Source organism: Ranitomeya imitator, chromosome 2, assembly GCF_032444005.1.
Source record: "Ranitomeya imitator isolate aRanImi1 chromosome 2, aRanImi1.pri, whole genome shotgun sequence".
In the NCBI taxonomy this organism is placed as follows: domain Eukaryota; kingdom Metazoa; phylum Chordata; class Amphibia; order Anura; family Dendrobatidae; genus Ranitomeya; species Ranitomeya imitator.
The window spans coordinates 422,175,904-422,200,108 of NC_091283.1; the positions used below are offsets into that span (position 1 = coordinate 422,175,904).

The 24,205-nt window shown below is 46.0% G+C and overlaps 1 non-coding gene and 1 pseudogene across 1 annotated transcript; both read left to right on the forward strand.

Moving 5' to 3' along the window:
• Positions 1-6,173: 6,173 nt before the first annotated feature.
• LOC138668289 (U2 spliceosomal RNA) lies at positions 6,174-6,306 on the forward strand (annotated as a pseudogene).
• A 17,422-nt stretch (positions 6,307-23,728) lies between these two features.
• On the forward strand, positions 23,729-23,918 carry LOC138668240 (U2 spliceosomal RNA). The gene has a single exon (XR_011319122.1). It is a non-coding gene; the product is annotated as a U2 spliceosomal RNA (small nuclear RNA).
• Positions 23,919-24,205: the final 287 nt, after the last annotated feature.

Here is a 24,205-nt window from a genome sequence, read left to right on the forward strand (position 1 = left end):
CTAGGCAACTCGGCACAGCCTAAGAAACTAGCTAGCCTGAAGATAGAAAAATAGGCCTGACTTGCCCCAGAGAAATTCCCCAAAGGAAAAGGCAGCCCCCCACATATAATGACTGTGAGTAAGATGAAAAGACAAAACGTAGGGATGAAATAGATTCAGCAAAGTGGGGCCCGATATTCTAGGACAGAGCGAGGACAGTAAAGCGAACTTTGCAGTCTACAAAAAACCCTAAAGCAAAACCACGCAAAGGGGGCAAAAAAACCCCACCGTGCCGAACTAACGGCACGGCGGTACACCCTTTGCGTCTCAGAGCTTCCAGCAAAACAAAAGACAAGCTGGACAGAAAAAAAGCAACAAAAAAGCAAAAAGCACTTAGCTATACAGAGCAGCAGGTCACAGGAAAAATCAGGAGAAGCTCAGATCCAACACTGAAACATTGACAAGGAGCAAGGATAGCAGCATCAGGCGGAGTTAAGTAATGAAGCAGTTAACGAGCTCACCAGAACACCTGAGGGAGGAAGCTCAGAAGCTGCAGTACCACTTGTGACCACAGGAGTGAATTCAGCCACAGAATTCACAACAGTACCCCCCCCTTGAGGAGGGGTCACCGAACCCTCACCAGAGCCCCCAGGCCGACCAGGATGAGCCGCATGAAAGGCACGAACAAGATCGGAAGCATGAACATCAGAGGCAAAAACCCAGGAATTATCTTCCTGAGCATAACCCTTCCATTTAACCAGATACTGGAGTTTCCGTCTAGAAACACGAGAATCCAAAATCTTCTCCACAATATACTCCAATTCCCCCTCCACCAAAACCGGGGCAGGAGGCTCAACAGATGGAACCATAGGTGCCACGTATCTCCGCAACAACGACCTATGGAATACATTATGTATGGAAAAGGAGTCTGGGAGGGTCAAACGAAAAGACACAGGATTGAGAACCTCAGAAATCCTATACGGACCAATAAAACGAGGTTTAAATTTAGGAGAGGAAACCTTCATAGGAATATGACGAGAAGATAACCAAACCAGATCCCCAACACGAAGTCGGGGACCCACACGGCGTCTGCGATTAGCGAAAAGTTGAGCTTTCTCCTGGGACAAGATCAAATTGTCCACTACCTGAGTCCAGATCTGCTGCAACCTATCCACCACAGAATCCACACCAGGACAGTCCGAAGACTCAACCTGTCCTGAAGAGAAACGAGGATGGAACCCAGAATTGCAAAAAAATGGAGAAACCAAGGTAGCCGAGCTGGCCCGATTATTAAGGGCGAACTCAGCCAACGGCAAAAAGGACACCCAATCATCCTGGTCTGCAGAAACAAAACATCTCAGATATGTTTCCAAGGTCTGATTGGTTCGTTCGGTCTGGCCATTAGTCTGAGGATGGAAAGCCGAGGAAAAGGATAGGTCAATGCCCATCCTACCACAAAAGGCTCGCCAAAACCTTGAAACAAACTGGGAACCTCTGTCAGAAACAATATTCTCAGGAATGCCATGCAACCGAACCACATGCTGAAAGAACAAAGGTACCAAATCAGAGGAGGAAGGCAATTTAGCCAAGGGCACCAGATGGACCATTTTAGAAAAGCGATCACAGACCACCCAAATGACTGACATCTTTTGAGAAACGGGAAGGTCAGAAATGAAATCCATCGAAATATGTGTCCAAGGCCTCTTTGGGACCGGCAAGGGCAAAAGCAACCGACTGGCACGAGAACAGCAGGGCTTAGCCCTAGCACAAATCCCACAGGACTGCACAAAAGTACGTACATCCCGTGACAGAGATGGCCACCAGAAGGATCTAGCCACTAACTCTCTGGTACCAAAGATTCCAGGATGACCAGCCAACACCGAACAATGAAGTTCAGAGATAAGTTTATTAGTCCACCTATCAGGGACGAACAGTTTCTCTGCTGGACAACGATCAGGTTTATTCGCCTGAAATTTTTGCAGCACCCGCCGCAAATCAGGGGAGATGGCAGACACAATGACTCCTTCCTTGAGGATACCCGCTGGCTCAGATAAACCCGGAGAGTCGGGCACAAAACTCCTAGACAGAGCATCCGCCTTCACATTTTTAGAGCCCGGAAGGTACGAAATCACAAAGTCGAAGCGGGCAAAAAATAACGACCAACGGGCCTGTCTAGGATTCAAGCGCTTGGCAGACTCGAGATAAGTCAAGTTCTTATGATCAGTCAATACCACCACGTGATGCTTAGCTCCTTCAAGCCAATGACGCCACTCCTCGAATGCCCACTTCATGGCCAGCAACTCTCGATTGCCCACATCATAATTACGCTCAGCGGGCGAAAACTTCCTGGAAAAGAAAGCACATGGTTTCATCACTGAGCAATCAGAACCTCTCTGTGACAAAACCGCCCCTGCTCCAATCTCAGAAGCATCAACCTCGACCTGGAACGGAAGAGAAACATCTGGCTGACACAACACAGGGGCAGAACAAAAACGACGCTTCAACTCCTGAAAAGCTTCCACAGCAGCAGAAGACCAATTAACCAAATCAGCACCCTTCTTGGTCAAATCGGTCAATGGTTTGGCAATGCTAGAAAAATTACAGATGAAGCGACGATAAAAATTAGCAAAGCCCAGGAACTTTTGCAGACTTTTCAGAGATGTCGGCTGAATCCAATCCTGGATGGCTTGGACCTTAACTGGATCCATCTCGATAGTAGAAGGGGTAAAGATGAACCCCAAAAATGAAACTTTCTGCACACCGAAGAGACACTTTGATCCCTTCACAAACAAAGAGTTAGCACGCAGGACCTGAAAAACCATTCTGACCTGCTTCACATGAGACTCCCAATCATCTGAGAAGATCAAAATGTCATCCAAGTAAACAATCAGGAATTTATCCAGATACTCACGGAAGATGTCATGCATAAAAGACTGAAACACAGATGGAGCATTGGCAAGTCCGAACGGCATCACTAGATACTCAAAATGACCCTCGGGCGTATTGAATGCAGTTTTCCATTCATCTCCTTGCCTGATTCTCACCAGATTATACGCACCACGAAGATCTATCTTAGTGAACCAACTAGCCCCCTTAATCCGAGCAAACAAGTCAGATAACAATGGCAAGGGATACTGAAATTTAACAGTGATCTTATTAAGAAGGCGGTAATCAATACACGGTCTCAGCGAACCATCCTTCTTGGCTACAAAGAAGAACCCTGCTCCCAGTGGTGATGACGATGGGCGAATATGTCCCTTCTCCAGGGATTCCTTCACATAACTGCACATAGCGGCGTGTTCGGGCACGGATAAATTAAATAATCGACCTTTAGGGAATTTACTACCAGGAATCAAATTGATAGCACAATCACAATCCCTATGCGGAGGTAGAGCATCGGACTTGGGCTCTTCAAATACATCCTGATAATCAGACAAGAACTCTGGGACCTCAGAAGGGGTGGATGACGAAATCGACAAAAATGGAACATCACCATGTACCCCCTGACAACCCCAGCTGGATACCGACATGGAATTCCAATCCAATACTGGATTATGGGTTTGTAGCCATGGCAACCCCAACACGACCACATCATGCAGATTATGCAACACCAGAAAGCGAATAACTTCATGATGTGCAGGAGCCATGCACATGGTCAGCTGGGCCCAGTATTGAGGTTTATTCTTGGCCAAAGGTGTAGCATCAATTCCTCTCAATGGAATAGGACACCGCAAAGGCTCCAAGAAAAACCCACAACGTTTAGCATAATCCAAATCCATCAGATTCAGGGCAGCACCCGAATCCACAAACGCCATGGCAGAAAACGACGACAAAGAGCATATCAAGGTAATGGACAGAAGGAATTTGGACTGTACAGTACCAATGACGGCAGACCTAGCGGACCGCTTAGTGCGCTTAGGACAATCAGAAATAGCATGAGTGGAATCACCACAGTAGAAACACAGACCATTCAGACGTCTGTATTCCTGCCGTTCAACTCTAGTCATAGTCCTATCGCACTGCATAGGCTCAGGTTTAACCTCAGGCAGTACCGCCAAATGGTGCACAGATTTACGCTCGCGCAAGCGTCGACCGATCTGAATGGCCAAAGACAAAGACTCATTCAAACCAGCAGGCATAGGAAATCCCACCATGACATCCTTAAGAGCCTCAGAGAGACCCTCCTGGCGCAAGAGAAAATGCCCAGTCTTGAGGGTCGCCGCGCAAAAAAGAAATAATAATCAAAACCTGTTGAATAGGATTACCAGAAGAATGAGGTTTCAAGGCCAGAAATAGCTTACAATTATTTTTGAAACTTAGAAACTTAGTTCTATCTCCAAAAAACAAATCAGGAATAGGAATTCTTGGTTCTAACATAGATTTCTGATCAATAGTATCTTGAATTTTTTGTACATTTATATGAGATTATCCATTGAAGAGCACAGACCCTGAATATCCATGTCCACACCTGTGTCCAGAATCACCCAAATGTCTAGGGGGAAAAAAAAAGTGAACACAGAGCAGAAAAAAAAAAAAATGATGTCAGAACTTTTTCTTTCCCTCTATTGAGAATCATTAGTTAGGCTCCTTGTACTGTTATGTTTGCTAATGACAGGTGTTATGAAGGCAATCCAGAAACACAGTGTGCTTAGCGATCAGAGCGCACACAGTGATCTGACAAATACCCAAAAATACAAGAACGAGCTCTGAGACGTGGAAACTCTGTAGACTGCACACCTGATCCTATCCTAAACACAACTAAAAGCGGCTGTGGATTGCGCCTAACAACTACCTAGGCAACTCGGCACAGCCTAAGAAACTAGCTAGCCTGAAGATAGAAAAATAGGCCTGACTTGCCCCAGAGAAATTCCCCAAAGGAAAAGGCAGCCCCCCACATATAATGACTGTGAGTAAGATGAAAAGACAAAACGTAGGGATGAAATAGATTCAGCAAAGTGGGGCCCGATATTCTAGGACAGAGCGAGGACAGTAAAGCGAACTTTGCAGTCTACAAAAAACCCTAAAGCAAAACCACGCAAAGGGGGCAAAAAAAACCCACCGTGCCGAACTAACGGCACGGCGGTACACCCTTTGCGTCTCAGAGCTTCCAGCAAAACAAAAGACAAGCTGGACAGAAAAAAAGCAACAAAAAAGCAAAAAGCACTTAGCTATACAGAGCAGCAGGTCACAGGAAAAATCAGGAGAAGCTCAGATCCAACACTGAAACATTGACAAGGAGCAAGGATAGCAGCATCAGGCGGAGTTAAGTAATGAAGCAGTTAACGAGCTCACCAGAACACCTGAGGGAGGAAGCTCAGAAGCTGCAGTACCACTTGTGACCACAGGAGTGAATTCAGCCACAGAATTCACAACAGTTACCACTTCCTTCAGAGCTTGTTCCATGTTGCTCCTAGACCACCGCATCATAACAGACAGCCTATACGGTTTACTTAATGACACTCGTGGAACCCACTCCAACACCGACTCCCAGGTTTCATTCTCCATTGGGCTTAGGTCTCTCTCCCACTTAGCTCTCGCTTTTATAGGAAAATCTAACAAATATGTATGCAGTAAGTCTTTATACAGGGTGGAAATAACCCCCTTGTAGTCCCATCACCACACACATATTCCAATACTATATCTTCTTGGATCTCAATGCCTGCTCCCGTTTTGAGCTCCAAACGCATGTCTCATCTGTGCATATTGATATTCCCCTGAGGGTCTCAGTCCAAACTCTGCCTGTAATTGGGAAAAGGATTTCAACACTCGCTGTTGAATTATCTGATTTACATAACAGATTCCCTTAGCCTGCCACTCTGGTAGTATCTCCAATGCCGCAAACTCCAGTAAGTTGTTATTAAACCATATTGGTGAGAATCTAGTTAGTCCCGTAACCCCCGAATCTGCCTCAATCTGTTCTACAATTTACGTATCAAAAACATGGTTGGATACAATTTCCCCAAAGCCCCCAAGGAGCCATCCTCCAAACACTGTACAACTGGATGTCGGTTTGTCACCCCCTCCATCAAGTGTTGTACCGCACTGGACGACGCCTCCTGCGCCCAGCCCTTCAAATGCTGACTCTGGGCTGCAAGAAAATATACTTCAGGGTTGGGCCAAGCCAAACCACCATCTTCCTTGGGTCGCTGAAGCGTCTCCAGGCTAATACGTGGATATTGCCTCCCCCATATCAAACTGCTAAAGAGGGCATTTTGGGGACCACATATTAAATGGATTTTTAGAACAGGGAGATGGAATTCGAGCTTGCTTTGTCCACTCCATGCATTGACCCGTTATTGCAGTATCTCCGGGAACAGTGCGCTCCTTCTCTGATCCGGTTTCTAAAAACAGATTGAATTGAAATCAGCACAAGTTGTCTTTTAACCCTATATGTGAATTTATTTCAGGGTCAAAAAGCACATTTTCCAGGCCAAATGTAGCATTTTGCTCGATTTTGCTTGACCATTTGCAACATTTTGTGTGCCTTGCCTTGCTTTCACCTACTTATGTCAAGCATTGTATTGCATCCAATATGCAATCAATTAATCAATCAATCAGTCTTTACTGGTTGCAACTGGTGTGTTAAGATGTAGGCCTGTATTAGGCCTTTGTTACGTTGTTGCAAATATACTGTGCCATCTACAAAATTAGGCCCCGTGCTGTCAGGACTTGGTGTTTAAATGGAAGTATTAAAAAGAGTTGTTCTGCCATACATACCACATTTGGGACCGCATGACTTCTTTTGTAAAACATTGTCTCTCTTGTTGACCGCTGACTTTAAAATGCGGTGTATTATATGCATTTAATATCCAAAAAAAAGGAAACATGGTGCCTGTGCTGATCTTGCATGTGCTTGTCTTGCCCTTCGACACCTGTGTGAGTAGTATTCTAATGCTATTTACCAACCAGGTGCGCTGCCTGCAGTAGATAGAATCTGTGCACGGAACCCTCACGTGCAGCCACAATGGGGCCTTTATCCATTGTCTCCGGAAATCTCAAGTGTCACAATGGGCTCCGGAACTCTCACGTATCACAATGGGCTCCGGAACTCTCACGTGTCACAATAGGCTCCGACACTCTCACGTGTCACAATGGGCTCTTGGCCTATAACAGGCAGTATAAAATGGCTGCCATCTTCAGTCTGCTGCTGGAGCAGCAGCAGACCACATGGGGGTGTGCTGCGCACAGCTTCAAGAGAGCTGGGAAGACAGCTGCTCGCTGTTAAGGACCGGCGGAATGCACCAAGTATAGATGATATGAAACTAGGTGCGTTCGCAGTCCGAGGTCCACCGTGCAGGTAAAGACCCTGCTGCTAGTAAGACGGACTATATGGCGGTACTAAGTATACACACATGGGTTAACTTCACCCTGCGTGAAGGAAGCGATCCTGTTGCGTCACAGGACCGCAGTACCGCACATAGAGCGTGAGCAAGAAGTCAGCGAACTCAACCCCTACTCAGGTTTGAAGTCCGATTAGACACTTGCTGGCACAACACCGCAACTGGGTGTGTAAGGAAACTAATAAATAGAATATAAAGGCACGAGAGTGCGTGCGGTGCCGCACTGACGGACACCACTAACCACCCAGGCTTGGGTAAGGAAAGCGCAGAGGAAGCGCACGGCGCCGTACTGGCGGACACAGCAACTGGACGCTGTGATGTGTGTTACGTGCAGATGGCTAGTCGGGCGCTAGATAGCTACCATCATCCGCGAGCAGTCAACAACACTAGGGAGGGATACTTAGGAGCTTTCATCCATCAACATACATCCATCTACACACACACATTATCAAGACAATACTAGCGCATGGCCGTGCGGTCATGCGCAGTTTATATAGTTGCAGCACAGGAAGCTGCTACAGAAGTTTTGCCCTTTCAGGACCTGCCAGGAGGACGAATGGGATGTGCTGCAGTACCTGAGCATGTGACCCTCGAACTCCAACGGGAGATCTTGCCCTGGGCATGCTCAGTGTGTGCAAATAAGGACTTAGTCCCAGAGAAGCTCGTTCGCCGCAGATCAGTGCAGGGTACAACAGGAGAGCCAGAAAAGGCAGCAGTAACCCTCTGCACAGAATCAGTCCCAGCGAGACGCTGGGAGCGATGCCTCCGCTGAGCAGAGCCCACTGCGGCCGAAGCAGAATGGGAGACCGCAGCAGACACGGATCGAGATTCCCCCTGTGCAGCAGAGGAAACTCGACTCCTAACATTACCCCCCCTCCTAGGACCCCCCCTCCTTGGGCCTCGCTATGTTCGAAGGCAGCAATAAGCTGTGGAGCCCGAATGTGCTCAGCAGGCTCCCAGGACCTATCCTCAGGACCGTAACCCTTCCAGTCCACCAAAAAAATTTTTTTGCCACGTACCACCTTTAACCCCAAGATAGCCTTCACCTCGAAATCGTCCGTAGATGAACCCGATGTCCCGGCAGATGACACAGAAAACCGGGACATGTATACGGGCTTAAGGAGGGACACATGAAAGGTGTCGGTGATACCAAGGCGTGGAGGAAGGGCCAGACGGTAGACCACAGGATTAACCTGTTCGAGGACCTTGAAGGGACCCAAGTAGTGAGGAGCAAATTTAGTGGACTCAACTCGCAGCCTGATGTTACGGCGGAGAGCCACACCAAGTCGCAAGGAGCAAAGGTCGGGGCGGGGCACCGATGAGCATCGGCGGAGGACCTCATTCTCTCCTTAGAGGCCCGAATGGCATCCTGAGTGCGGTCCCAAATATCCCGTGCCTCCACAGCCCAGTCTGCCACCCTGGAGTCTGCGGAAGACACGGGCATAGGCACAGGTACCCGTGGATGCTGACCATAGTTGAGGAGGAATGGAGTTTGTCCAGTGGTGTCGGCTACGGTGTTGTTCAGCGCAAACTCTGCCCATGATAGCAAGGATGCCCAGTCATCCTGCCTGGCTGAAACAAAATGTCGCAGGTATGTGACCAAGGTCTGGTTGGCCCTCTCTACCAACCCATTCGTCTCGGGATGATAAGCGGAAGAGAGATTCAACTCAATACTGAGAAGACGACACAGCTCTCTCCAGAACCGAGACGCAAACTGGGGACCCCGGTCACTGACAATTTTGTCAGGCATACCATGTAGGCGGAAGATGTGCTTAATGAACAACGCAGCCAAGGCCCGTGCAGAAGGTAACCGTGGTAGCGGCACCAAATGCACCATTTTCGAGAAATGATCGGTGATGACCCAAATGATGGTACAGCCGCGAGACTTGGGCAAACCCATGACAAAGTCCATCCCGACCATCTCCCAGGGCCTATCTGCCACCGGCAAGGGATAGAGCAACCCAGCTGGCCTTTGACGCGGAGATTTATTTTTTGCGCAGGAGACACACGCCAGAATATAATCCCTGACATCCCGGACCATATGCGGCCACCAGTACGTCCTCGCCAGTAGCTCAGATGTCCTCTTTGTCCCAAAGTGTCCACCCACCCTGGACGAATGAGCCCAAGAGAGAACCTCCGGTCGCAAATTAATGGGCACAAAAGTCTTGCCCGGAGGCACAGACTCCAGCGAAACCGGCGCTACGGTTCTCAGGCTCTCAGAAGGGACAATAAGCCGAGGCTCCTCTTCCTCCTCTTCAGTTGACATAAGGGAGCGAGAGAGAGCGTCAGCACGAATATTCTTCTCCCCGGCGAGAAAATGAAGAGAAAAGTGGAACCGGGAAAAGAACAAGGACCATCTGGCTTGGCGAGAATTTAGCCGCTGGGCTGTTTGTAAGTAGACCAAATTTTTGTGGTCCGTGTAAACCTGGAAGGGAAACCGCGCACCTTCCAGAAGATGTCTCCACTCTGAAAAGGCCAACTTCATTGCTAGCAGCTCCCTATCCCCGATGGAGTAGTTTCTCTCCGCTGGCGAGAAGGTCTTAGAGAAGAAGAAGCATGGATGCTTCCGACCTTGAGCATCCTTCTGATAGAGGACTGCTTCAGCACCAACGGATGAGGCATCCACCTCCATTAGGAACGGCTTATCCACATCGGGACGATGTAAGATGGGAGCGCTAGCAAAGTGGGACTTAATAGAAGTGAAGGCCTTGGAGACCTCTTCCGACCACAATTTAGGATTCGCTCCCTTCTTGGTGAGGGCTACCAAGGGAGCTACCAGAGTTGAGAAGTGGGGAATGAACTGGTGGTAATAGTTAATGAACCCCATAAAGCGCTGCACCGCTTTAAGAGAATGGGGCTCTTGCCAGTCCATCACAGCCTGTAGTTTGGCAGGATCCATAGCCAATCCCTGGGCGGAGATGATATAGCCCAGGAACGGTAAAGACTCCTGCTCAAACATACACTTCTCCAACTTAGCGTAAAGAGAGTTTGCCCGTAGGAGGTCGAAGACTCTGCCAACATCTCTCTGGTGGGAGTCAATATCTGGAGAAAATATGAGAATATCATCCAGATAGACTACAACTGAGGTGGAAAGCATATCCCGGAAGATGTCGTTGACAAAGTCTGGAAAAACGGCTGGGGCATTACAGAGCCCGAAGGGCATCACCAGATACTCATAGTGCCCATCTCTGGTGTTAAACGACGTTTTCCATTCGTCCCCCTCACGGATGCGAATCAGGTTGTAAGCACCCCGCAGATCTAATTTAGTAAACACTCTAGCTCCCCGAAGCCTATCGAAGAGCTCGGATATCAATGGCAAAGGATACTTGTTCTTAACGGTGATAGCGTTAAGACCCCTGTAGTCTATGCATGGACGTAGTTCCCCATTCTTCTTCTGCACGAAGAAGAACCCTGCCCCAGCAGGTGATACTGACTTCCTGATAAACCCTCTTGCCAGATTCTCTTGAATGTACTGAGACATGGCCCCCGTCTCCGGGAGAGATAATGGATAAACTCGACCCCGGGGAGGCTCCGCACCAGGCAAGAGATCGATAGGACAGTCATAGGGGCGATGGGGCGGAAGGGTCTCCGCCGCCTTTTTGGAGAACACGTCTGCATAAGACCAATATTGCTTGGGGAGAGAGGATAGATCTGCGGGTACCTCAGTAGTAGCAACCTGAACGCACTCTCGGTGACACCTACCCCCACATGATTCACCCCATCCCAGAATTCTGCCTGAGGACCACTCGATGTGAGGAGAGTGGTACCGTAGCCAAGGTATCCCCAACAGGACCTCATCAATACCCTCAGGAATGATGAGCAGAGAAATAATCTCCTGATGGGATGGCGACATGGACAGAGTAAAAGGGATGGTCTGATGTGTTATCTGTGCAGGGAGTGTCGACCCATTCACCACTCGCACCGTTACTGGTTGAGGTAGCATAACCAGGGGTATTGCGTGACGTTGGGCGAAGGCAGAAGACATAAAATTGCCCTCCGCCCCAGAATCCACGCAGAGGTCTACCGAGTGGGAGGATGAGCCAAAGGTAATTGTCCCCTTAAAGGACAATTTGGAGGCAAACGTCGCAGTGTCTAGTGCACCTCCACCTACTACCACTAGACGCTGACGTTTCCTCGACCGCTGATGACATCTGGTGGCAAGATGTCCTGACTGTTGGCATACATGGCAACCCTTGAGTGCACGAGCGGTCTGGGACTTAGATCCCGCTCGTGACAACACCTTAAGTTCATGCAACTCAGGAGCCTGGACTGGAGATTCCAAAGGTTTGGCGAAGGTGGGAGCCAGCCGAAACCTCTGCCTACACTGGGCTCGCTCTAACCTCCGCTCGTGAAAACGGAGGTCAATGCGAGTAGATACTGTTATTAACTCTTCCAGTGTGGCGGGAATCTCCCTAGTGGCCAGAGCATCCTTAACGTGGTCAGCCAGCCCCCTCCAAAATATAGGGATAAGGGCTTTATCCGACCACTCCAGCTCAGATGCTAGAGTGCGGAAGTGGACGGCAAAAAGGCTGACCAAGGACGAGCCCTGAGTCAGTGCCAACAGTTGGAGTGCCGTATCATGGGTGACACGAGGTCCTAGAAAGACCTGTTTCAGAGTGCTCAGGAATAACGGAGCACTCTGCACCACATGATCGCCACGCTCCCACAGCGCCGTAGCCCACTGCAACGCCCTGTCCGACAATAAGGAAATTATAAAGCCCACCTTAGCCCGCTCTGTAGGGAAACGAGAGGCCAGAAGCTCGAGATGTATTGAGCACTGACTCACGAAACCCCTACAGGACTTACTGTCACCAGAAAATTTCTCTGGTAGCGGGAGGCGAGATAGCGTCGGTACAGGGGCGGCAGTGGACAAGGTAGCTGCAGCCACACTTGCAGCCTGAACAGCGACAGCAGTAACATCCACAGCTGAGGTTGAATGCTCTAGAGCCGCCAACCTTCCCTCCAGCTGCTCGATGTACCGCTGTAGACGCTGATCGTCCGTCATTACTAGCCAGACCTTGGCGCTAGTATTATGTTAAGGACCGGCGGAACGCACCAAGTATAGATGAAATGAAACTAGGTGCGTTCGCAGTCCGAGGTCCACCGTGCAGGTAAAGACCCTGCTGCTAGTAAGACGGACTATATGGCGGTACTAAGTATACACACATGGGTTAACTTCACCCTGCGTGAAGGAAGCGATCCTGTTGCGTCACAGGACCGCAGTACCGCACATAGAGTGCGAGCAAGAAGTCAGCGAACTCAACCCCTACTCAGGATTGAAGTCCGATTAGACACTTGCTGGCACAACACCGCAACTGGGTGTGTAAGGAAACTAATAAATAGAATATAAAGATATGAGAGTGCGTGCGGTGCCGCACTGACGGACACCACTAACCACCCAGGCTTGGGTAAGGAAAGCGCAGAGGAAGCGCACGGCGCCGTACTGGCGGACACAGCAACTGGACGCTGTGATGTGTGTTACGTGCAGATGGCTAGTCGGGCGCTAGATAGCTACCATCATCCGCGAGCAGTCAACAACACTAGGGAGGGATACTTAGGAGCTTTCATCCATCGACATACATCCATCTACACACACACATTATCAAGACAATACTAGCGCATGGCCGTGCGGTCATGCGCAGTTTATATAGTTGCAGCACAGGAAGCTGCTACAGAAGTTTTGCCCTTTCAGGACCTGCCAGGAGGACGAATGGGATGTGCTGCAGTACCTGAGCATGTGACCCTCGAACTCCAACGGGAGATCTTGCCCTGGGCATGCTCAGTGTGTGCAAATAAGGACTTAGTCCCAGAGAAGCTCGTTCGCCGCAGATCAGTGCAGGGTACAACAGGAGAGCCAGAAAAGGCAGCAGTAACCCTCTGCACAGAATCAGTCCCAGCGAGACGCTGGGAGTGACGCCTCCGCTGAGCAGAGCCCACTGCGGCCGAAGCAGAATGGGAGACCGCAGCAGACATGGATCGAGATTCCCCCTGTGCAGCAGAGGAAACTCGACTCCTAACACTCGCCTGTCTGTTTTTTTTATTTTCCCTCGCTTTCTCGCACTCCCTTGCACACTTTAGAACAAAAGGCGGGATGTTGGATTTGTTAAAATAGGTGGAGTTATGCAGATTCAAAACGCGTTGTGCACAGCTTGAACACACACACAAAGCAGAACTGTCATTGAGAATGCATCCAGAGTTTCTAGAAATGTCTTCCCTTGGCAATCTTTTGCTCTGTCTCCACAATGGGTGTCGGTTTTTGGCCTTGGTGCGGCAGAAGTGGCAAACCATTTCTGGTTATCGCTTCTCAGCCTTTTGGCACGATCTGTAGTGGGTCTGTCAGATGGCTGTTTGAGCGTTCACTCTTGGCCTTGTAGCATCTCCGTTTTACGGCTTAAGCTACATGCTGCTTTAGGGAGTTGACCAGAGGACACAACCAGCGATCATGGGACGCTTACGTTACGCAGGGCCCGGCGAGGCTCATGTGAAATTCGGTATCCAAATTGATGTGGAAGAAGGGAAAGAAGAAATCTTCAATCTCAATTTTTGTGGTGAAGAAGGTCCTGTTTGAACTTCTTAGCGTGAGGAAGGAGGAGATTATGTGCCTGCAGCAGTTCAAGCGCAAGTATAATCTTGTTTTGACTTCAATGGCTGTATGTAACAATTTGTATGATTCTCTGAAAGAGAATCTGGAGCATCCATACCTGGGCTGACTTTTGTAATTCTTTATGCTGCTAAGGAGGTACCTCCGACAGTGTTCATGTGCAATCCACATGTACAGCTGGAGTTGATTCATGCCTTTTTAAAAAGACATTGTTACATTTGCAAAGCAGGCATTAAGGTAATGAATGAGGAGGATATCTGGTCGGGTAAATACCGGCTAATAGTCATGTTCTGTGCAAGTCCGGATGAGCCAGGGGGTATTTACTATCCTCCATTGAATTTTTCCATTGGGCGGGAAAGAGGGTACCTTTTCTTCCCTAATGCACCAATGTTTTGCCGGCATTGCAGGAGGTACGGGCATACCCAAGATGCTTGTGATATAAAAGGTGTTATTTGCAGGAAATGCAAAGAGGTGGGTCATCTCTCCTCTACTTGTAATAATACCATTGTTTGCAACCTCTGTGGAGAGAAGGGGCATTCCTTCCGGGACTGTAAGTCATGCCCAGGTTCATATGCAGCTGCGGCAGGGAGGAGGAGAGCACAGTCTCCGGCTCCAGCAGGTACGCCATCGTCTGCACCGCTGTCCACTGTGGCTTTCCTGGATGAAGAGGAGGCACAGGATGGTTTTCCTGAATGGGTTAGTGTAAACGAACGAGGGATTATGGAGTTGGCGCCTGAGCCTCCAGTACAGCAGGCTGTTTTTGTTGCCTCAGATGACAGCAATACTGAGACTTTAACTGGTGAAGGAGGTATGGAGGTGTCCCTGGTGGAGGGCCTGGAGTCTGAAATCCCTGGCATGGCAGTCATGTTGCAGGGGAAAGAGGAGATAGACTTGTCTAAAACACCACATGTGGATTGGAGTGAGGATGTGTCGGACCCTGAGATGGAGGAAGGTCAGGGAGATTTTGACTTTCAGCGGAAGGATAGTAGCTCTGATGAGGAGGGAGGTTCTTCTAAGAAGAAGAAAAAGATTGAGCCATCCTTTTCTCTATTGAGTGACTGCAGTGTTAGTCCAGCTCGGGTGTATCCTACTGCATCTGATCCCCAAGGTGACTCTTTTTTAGGGGAAGGTGTGATCTACGACATCTGCACATCAAACGTTCTGCCTCCAGAAGGGTTAGGATAATGTATATGTGGTTGTGTTGTTGTACCTTGGGTCCACAAATTGACAAATGGTGTCTTTACATCCTCTCTGCATATTGTCACTAAATGTAAGGCAGATTAAGTCTGCACCTAGGAGAGTGGCAATATTGGACTTCCTGAGTATTCTGAATGCGGATGTGTATTGCATTCAGGAATGTGGGATTTCTGATCCCTTAAGTGACAATATTTGGCCTTTGGGTCAGAGTGTGTGGTCTGGGTCTGTAAGTAATAAAAATTCTGGGGTGGGGGTTTTGGTGAATGGTAGAGGAGTTAAGGTAGAGAGTTACATAGTGGTGGAAGCAGGGAGGTGTGCAATATGTGAGCTTAATTGTAGAGGTTGGAGGGTGAGGGTGGTTAACATGTATGCACCGGTAGATAAGGGGGAGAGGCTGGAAATTTTGGAGAAATTGTGTTTTTTATCTGGGAAAATGCCAGTAATTTTTGTTGGAGATTTTAATTGTGTGATGGAGGGGGATAAGATGGATATCACAGGTAAGAGACTCAAGAGTCTTGTGTCAGATTTTTCTTTTCAGGATGCTGCAGAAGTCATCCTTGGTAAACCTCCTCCTGTGACCTATAAGGCTGACAGGGGAGGTATAGAGTCTAGAATAGACCGTATTTTTTTTTCTCAAAATATTATTTGTAGGGATTTCCAGCAGGAATATGTCCCATTTTCTGATCATGTGTATTTGAGAGCGCGGTTGGAAGGGAAGTGTAATTTTGTATATGGTGGAGGTGTGTGGAAGCTTAATGTGCATAAGAATTATGCGTGACTTTAAAAGCATGTATGTAAGGTGGAGGGATAAAAAAGTGATTTCATGAATGTGCTCGAGTGGTGGGATTCAAAACAGTACTCCCATGATTGGAAAGAATCGTTAGAGTAATTATATAATAATGTAAGCTCCAAACCAATCCTACATCTGCCCCCCGTTCTACGCAAACATAGACTAAATCATATAGAGACTGAGGCGTATTAACGAACTGTATATAAACAATCTTTATTAGAATAAAAGCATACTCGTAAAAAAGTATTACCCACAGGTAGAAATGAGCCAAACAAAAAATCAAACAATGGCACCACTCCTGAGCAACTAGCAAAATGACCAATAAATCATAGTATGATATAGTGACAGAAAGCTGGATCCCTGCCAGTGTGCCCGCTACACCTCACAGGATGTCTTTTTAAACCGCAGTGGCACAACAAAGTTTACAAAATCTAGTGATCTGCAGGAACAGCATGCACAGCAGTCCTAAGGCTTAATATTAGTAGATAGTAAAGACTTACCAGAGCTCAAGAGATGGTGCCACAACCCCTACGCGCGTTTCGGCGCTGTGCCTTCGTCAGGGGGAGTGGCATCATACTCCAAACAAGCTCCTTTTAAACTGTGGTCGGCCAATGGGGACTTCCCTATACCATGTGGACAGGAAATGTACGCATGCACTGATGCATGATGGTATGTGTAGTTCCGACGTGTATCATGTGCCGCCCGTGGTCCTATCAGATGGTAGCTGTGCCCGGACGTCGTCAGTAATGGGCGGCACGCAAAGCACAGGTCCCCAGCCGCGCGGCCGCACACGGGAGGAGATCCGACCAAGCGGCCCGCCCACCCAACGACGCGCGTAGCAACAAGCCACGCCCACCGATGCACCACAACCTACCGCTACGATACAATAAACCTGGGATATGTACTACCCGAATATGGAGCACATCAGCCATAACCCTGTCAAGGTGCGGCATGCCCGCATGTCAAACGAGGGCGGCACGCAAGGCACAGACCGCTCCCAAGTTGCACACGGGAGAAAACCCGGCCGACCGTCCCGCCCATCCAATGACGCGCACGGCGAACCGCCGCCGCACGTCACCAGCAAAGGGCAGGGCAGAAGGCACAAGTCACTCACCGGGATACACCCAGGAGAGGACCCAGTCAAACGGTCCGCCCATCCCATGACGAGCAAGGCAACAGTTCACGCCCCCCTAGTGTTAAAAGTGCATACACATCGGCAAAAAAAGAACGAGGTTGGCATAGTACCGGAAAGTCAGCTGTGAGTATACCACAAGGTGCACAGTACAATACATCATAATTAAAACATAGATATGAACTTTACAATAACGCATGGAGATGTTAGAGGGAACCACAATTAATCCCATGTGATTTACAATTACAAAAGATGCACTTAATGTGCAAGAATAAAATTGCAATCGCCATTCAGATAGGCGTTAATGGATAATTGGTAAGTATGACTAAAAACATCACTGACAAAAATTAGTGATAAGAACAAACGACATACAACAAGTGATGTGTAAACTAATACATGAACGGAATGTGTACTAGTCCAACACTAAAAAAGTGTGGACAGTGAGCAAAGGTCTAATATAAACCCAATAGTCCGTTATCAATTGAGTGTATATTTGCAACATGGGCATAACCCAAAAAAGGTTAGTACATATAAAAATGCTTGTGAAAGTGAAAACTAACGATTCCCTCGATACGTCTCCATGCATTTCACATAAAAAACACGTATAAAAAACACGTATAAAGGACCACCTTAAATACCAGTATAGGATTTGTGCAAAAAAGTGATCTAACACATCTAACATCTCTCTACTATCATGTGTCCACGTACAAACACAGCATATTGGCAGGCACATAATTCATGTATGGACATAGGAATGTATACTTTGCGTATACCCATCACCCCATCCGTAAAGTCCATAGTCTTAGTCCTTTAAATGACATTCGATGATACATGGGAGATTACTTTTCCATTGGTTCAAATGTCCTTAGATCTTCATACTGTGCCACTCTAGTAGATCCTGATGTCCTCCGATCTCTATACTGCGTCCCTCATGTAAACGGATTAGCCCACATTCAGCCGCCAAATATAGAACCGGACATACCACTTGTTCTCCACTGACAACCCACTAAAGAGCATGAAAAGGTAACAAATATTAGTATCAAATTAAAAACATATAAAAACATGTGAATACCAAATAACCTGATACCACAAAAATAAAAAAGTGACTTTGCACGGAGTGGGGGTTCAAATAAAGGGAGCAAAGCTTAAATTTTCGTTTAGACCATCTGGCTGTACCGTTTTTAGGGTCCAAATCCACTTGGCCTCTTTTTGGGCCAAGCTACGGCCCAAATTACCACCTCTCAAGTTAGTCCTAATATGGTCAATCCCCCTTACTTTTAACCCTGACGGATCGCAAGAGTGATATTCTTTAAAGTGCCTTGGGATCGTTTTCAACTGCTCCAAGTCACTTTCATTGGCTGCTGCCATGATCCCACGGACATGTTCTCTCACTCTTACTTTTAGGGCCCGTGTTGTAAGACCCACATACACTAACGAACAAGGGCATTTTGCGTAATAGATAACTGTCTGAGTGGAACAATTGATGGTATGAGTTATAGTAAATTTCTTGCCATCAGATGAGAAAAATTCTTTCGCCTCCTCTATGTTGGGGCACGCAATACATTTCCCACATGGCTTGCACCCCCAAGTTTTAATTACTTTTTTACCTTTAAAAATCTGTGGTTGATTAGTGGGCGTGTAAAAACTTCTCACCAGATGGTCTCGCAGATTATCACATCGTCTTGCTGTAATGGCGGGTGCAGGAGGTATGTACTGCCTCAAGGTCTTATCTGCCATCAGGATCGGCCAGTGTTTTTTCATAACATCATACATTTTTGACCATTGTGAATGGTACTGAGTTATCATCCTTGTGGAATCTACCTTTTGTTTGTCCGTTTTGGAATATAGTAGATCATGACGATTTGTATTTCTGGCTCTGTTATATGCATGTTTGATGGAACGTTTGCTGTATCCTCGCTCATAAAATCGGTTTTTCATTTCACTTGATTGCTTTTCGAAATCGCCGTCCGTGGAGCAAATTCGTCGAATCCTCAGGAATTGACTGACAGGAATTGATCTCACTACATGTGTCGGATGAGAGGATGTCGCATGGAGGATAGCATTTACGGCTGTGTCCTTACGGAAGATGTCCGTCTGCAAAAAACCAGAGTCATCCTTCTTGATCATCACATCAAGGAACTCAATTTGACTAGTATGATATTTATATGTTAGTCTTATGTTCTGATCATTTTTATTCAAATTCTGAAAAAAAATTTCCAAAGTATCTGGTGTTCCCCGCCAGATCAGAAACACGTCGTCGATGTACCGGGTCCAAAGTATGACCCGGTCCATCGACGAACACTGATCTGCGGAGAATAGGTCCCTCTCCCACAGCCCCAGGAACAGGTTAGCGTACGATGGCGCACAGGCCGCTCCCATTGCTGTTCCCTGGAGCTGCAGGAAGAGGGACCCGTTAAACGTAAAAAAATTGTGAGTTAACAAAAATTCCAAAAGCTGTAACAAAAAAAGAATTTCATCCGATGTGAGAGTAGTCATAGACAAGTAGTGTCTCGTAGCCTGAAGCCCATCACAATGTCGAATACTCGTGTAGAGGGACTCCACATCACATGTGACGAGCAACATATCCTCGTCAATGTGTATGGAGTCCACCCAACACAAGAAATCCGAAGTATCTTTTAAGAATGAAGGAATTGTCTCCACCAGTGGTTTCAAAAATGAATCGATGTATTTACCTATTTTCTCTGTTAGGCCTCCGATCCCAGATATAATCGGCCTTCCTGGTGGATTCTTGGTGTCTTTGTGCAATTTTGGTAAGATGTACATTGTAGGGATTATTGGGTCTTTGGTCCATAGGATATCACGTATCTCCTGAGTGATGATCTCCATATCCAGTGCCCTCTGTAGGATCCTTCCCAAGCTTTCCCTATAGGATGACATGGGATTGAAGGTAAGTTTTTGGTAGCATTCTGGTATCCTCAATAACTGATAAACTTCGGCCTCGTACATTTTATTCGGCCATACTACAATATTTCTCCCTTTATCGGCGGGTTTAAATGTTACGTCATCTAGTTTTTTGAGACGTTTAAGGCCTGTTCGTTCACTTATTGTCATGTTGTCCCTAGAAATTCTCCCAGAAATTTCTTCGAAATCTTTTGCTACCAATTGTACAAAGATTTCAACATTGGGGCATAGAGACAACGGGGGAAATTTTTTAGATTTTGGCCTAATAGTTGATGGTACGATACCTAGAGTTGGTGTATGGTGTTCTCTACTCAATTCTTCCAAGACTTGTAGTGCTTCTTGTTCTTCCGGCATAGGAAAGATCCGTCTCATCTCTTCATTGTGAAACCATTTCCTAAAGACCAAAGACCGCGCGAAAACATGGAGGTCCTTAACAGCCGTAAACACATCAAACCTTCGGTATATTCCGACCACAGTTTAAAAGGAGCTTGTTTGGAGTATGATGCCACTCCCCCTGACGAAGGCACAGCGCCGAAACGCGCGTAGGGGTTGTGGCACCATCTCTTGAGCTCTGGTAAGTCTTTACTATCTACTAATATTAAGCCTTAGGACTGCTGTGCATGCTGTTCCTGCAGATCACTAGATTTTGTAAACTTTGTTGTGCCACTGCGGTTTAAAAAGACATCCTGTGAGGTGTAGCGTGCACACTGGCAGGGATCCAGCTTTCTGTCACTATATCATACTATGATTTATTGGTCATTTTGCTAGTTGCTCAGGAGTGGTGCCATTGTTTGATTTTTTGTTTGGCTCATTTCTACCTGTGGGTAATACTTTTTTACGAGTATGCTTTTATTCTAATAAAGATTGTTTATATACAGTTCGTTAATACGCCTCAGTCTCTATATGATTTAGTCGAGTGGTGGGATTGGCTGAAGTGTGAGATTGGTATTTTCTTTAAAAAATGGGGTAGGAGGAAAGCTGCTATGAATAGGGCGAAATTTAATGAACTAAGTATTAGATTGGAGTGGTTGCGAAAGTTGAGGATAATTGGAGTGGATGTGGATGATTTGATGTGTCAGGTGAAAGAATAAATTAAGAAATTTATTGAGGTAAAAGGTAAAGAAATTATTTTCCGTTCTAAGATTAAACACTTGGAAAAAAATGAGAAATGTACAAGTTTTTTTTTCAAAAAAGTGTTTGGTAAGAAAATGGATATGCAGGAGGTGGTGAATGGTGAAGGCATGTGTGTAAGTGGTAAAGATGTGATGGATGAGGTTGTGTGGTTCTATAAGAAGTTGTATGGGGAAAATGGTTTGATGATCAGATGATGAATGATGTGTTGAAGTGTTTAAATGGCCGACTGGGAGAGGATGAGCGTGGAATATTGGATGATGAAATTGTGTTGGATGAAGTTAAAAAAAGTGGTTATGTCTGCTAGTAAGAATAAAACTCCTGGGAAAGATGGTTTGCCTGTGGAATTGTATGTGAAAGAATGGGATACGATTGGGGTTGACTTGGTGAAAGTGTGTCAGTATATGTTTAGGGAGAATAGTTTGAGTGATTCAATGAGAGAAGGAGTGGTGGTTCTGGTATATAAGAAAGGAGATAGGAAGGATTTGGGCAATTGGAGGCCTATCACGCTTTCAAATGCTGACTATAAGGTTTTTAGTAAGTTGTTGGCTAATTGGATGAGGGAAGTGATTGGTGGTGTGGTGGACGAAGATCAAGTGTGTTCGGTGCCAGGGAGAAGTATGACTGAGAATTTGGTTTTGCTGCGTGATGTGATTGGAGCTTGTATGAGTCGTAAACAGAAATGTCTGGTTTTGTCAGTTGATTTTGAAAAAGCCTTTGACGGTGTGTCGCATAGTTTTATGTTTTGGCCAAGATGGGTTTTTCGAGGAATTTTGTGAGCTGTTTTAGGAGTTTGTATAGTAATGTGACGAGTGAATTTTTGGTGAATGGGTGTTTGAGTGATAAAATGAGGATTAAGTCTGGAGTGCGTCAGGGGTCCTATGTCCCCTATTTTGTTCATTAGTGTGATTGAGGTGTTGATGTGTATGGTTAGGAAGGATAAGGTTATGAAAGGTGTGTTGATTCCTTGGAGTGGTGGGAAGGATGTTAGAATTTTGGGTTATATGGATGATGTAGTGATAGTGAATAAGAGTATGGTTGCAATGAGTAGGGCAAGGTTGATATTAAGTCTGTTCTGTAGTGTGTCAGCTTTTAGGGTTAATTGGGCTAAGAGTTCTTTTAAATGTTTTGGTGACAGAAATGTTAGGATGGATGGTGTGAAATTTGAGGATGGTGCATTGTAGGTGCTTGGGATTAAGTTCAATGATGATTTGAAGGGAAATAAAAGTTGGGATGAGTGTGGGAGAAAGTGGTACGTAAATTGAATTTTTGGAGGTTAAGGGAATAGACACTAACTGGGAAGGTTTTAATTATTAAGGCGGTTATTTTACCTATTTTGTTATTTGTTGGGAATGTGTATCCTACTGCATTTAAGAAAATCAAGAAAACTGAGAAATTTATTTTTAATTTTCTCTGGGGAAGTCGCATGGAGAAATTGAAGCGGGAGTCTGTGTATAAGTTATGTGTGAATGGCGGTTTGAATTTTTTGAGTGTTGAGTTTTTTGGGGGGATTAGTTATGTGAAAATGTTTGTAGTATGTTTGGGGAAAGGTAATAAGTGTGCTTACATGATGAAGTATTCAGCCGGATGGAAGTGTGCCAGTTGCATTTAAGTGTCCAATGTGGTATGCTTGTGTTGAGAAATTTGTTAGAAAATATGATTTGTTGTCTGTCAGTATGAATGATTTTAGACAAAAGAAAAAAGTTGTTAGGATGGTGCGTGAGCATGAGGTTGTATGTGATATTAATGGATTGAGAGGTGAAGAGGTGCCTGAGATGTGGAAGAAACTAAGTATAGAAGGTGTGATGAATAGACAGAGATATTGTTTGGATGATGTTGCATGATATTTTGCCTGTTGGGGATGTTCAAAAGAGGAGGGATTTAATTAAATCTGAGGTATGTCCGAGGGATGGATGTGGTGCGAGAGAGCATGTTAGACATTTGGTTTGGGATTGTGATTTTGCGTATGCTGTATGGAAAGGTATGGGTGGTCTTTGCAAGGAATTGGCTGGAGTGTCGTATGTTAATTGGAAGCTTGCAATGTTTGGAATGGGTGCATATAGTAGGGTGAAGGATAGGATTTTATGGCTGTTGGTTGTATGTGTAATTGAAAGTATATGGGATGCGAGGAATTTGTTAGTTTTCAAGAGGAAGAAGATGTCAGTTAATGAATGTTTGAGTTTGATTCTGTCACGTATGTATGTGATTTACCTGTGGGACCAGAAACGAGGAAGTGTTATTGATGCTGAAGGGGTCTGGAAGGGGTCTGGAAATTCAAGAAGTTTAATTAGTATGTTATTGGTGTTGTTGTGATTTAATTTTGAATATATACCATGTATGATGAAGGCTGAGTATCACTTAATAATAATAATAATCTTTATTTATATAGCGCCAACATATTCCGCAGCGCTTTACAGTTTAACAGTTTCAAACACAAAAGTCATAAGTAACAACGTTAACAATACAATAATTAAAGCAAAATAAGACGACCCTGCTCGTGAGAGCTTACAATCTACAATGAGGTGGGGGAGATATAAAGTACAGATGTGTATTTACAATGATGTATTTACAATCATGGTCCAGCCATCTTCAGGGGTTGAAGCTTTTTTTAAGCTGATTTGATTGAGCATTGTGCTCTGACTATCTGATTTGGTAAAAAAAAAAGAAAAAAAAATCTGTTTTACCAGTTTAATATCTGATACGTCCCCTATTTGGGGACCATATATTAAATGGATTGTTAGAACAGGGAGATGGAAAAAGAGCTTGCTCTGTCCACGCCACGCATTGACCCGTTATTGCAGTATCTCCGGAAACAGTGCACTCCTTCTCTGATTCGGTTGCTAAAAACAGATTGAATTGAAATCAGCGCAAGTTGTCTTTTAACCCTTTATGTGAATTTATTTCAGGGTCAAAGAAGCACATTTCCCAGGTCAAATGTAGCATTTTGCTCGATTTTGCTTGACCATTTGCAACATTTTGTGTGCCTTGCCTTGCTTTCACCTACGTATGTCAAGCATTGTATTGCATCCAATATGCAATCAATTAATCAATCAATCAATCTGTCTTTACTGGTTGCAACAGGTGTGTTAAGATGTAGGCCTGTATCAGGCCTT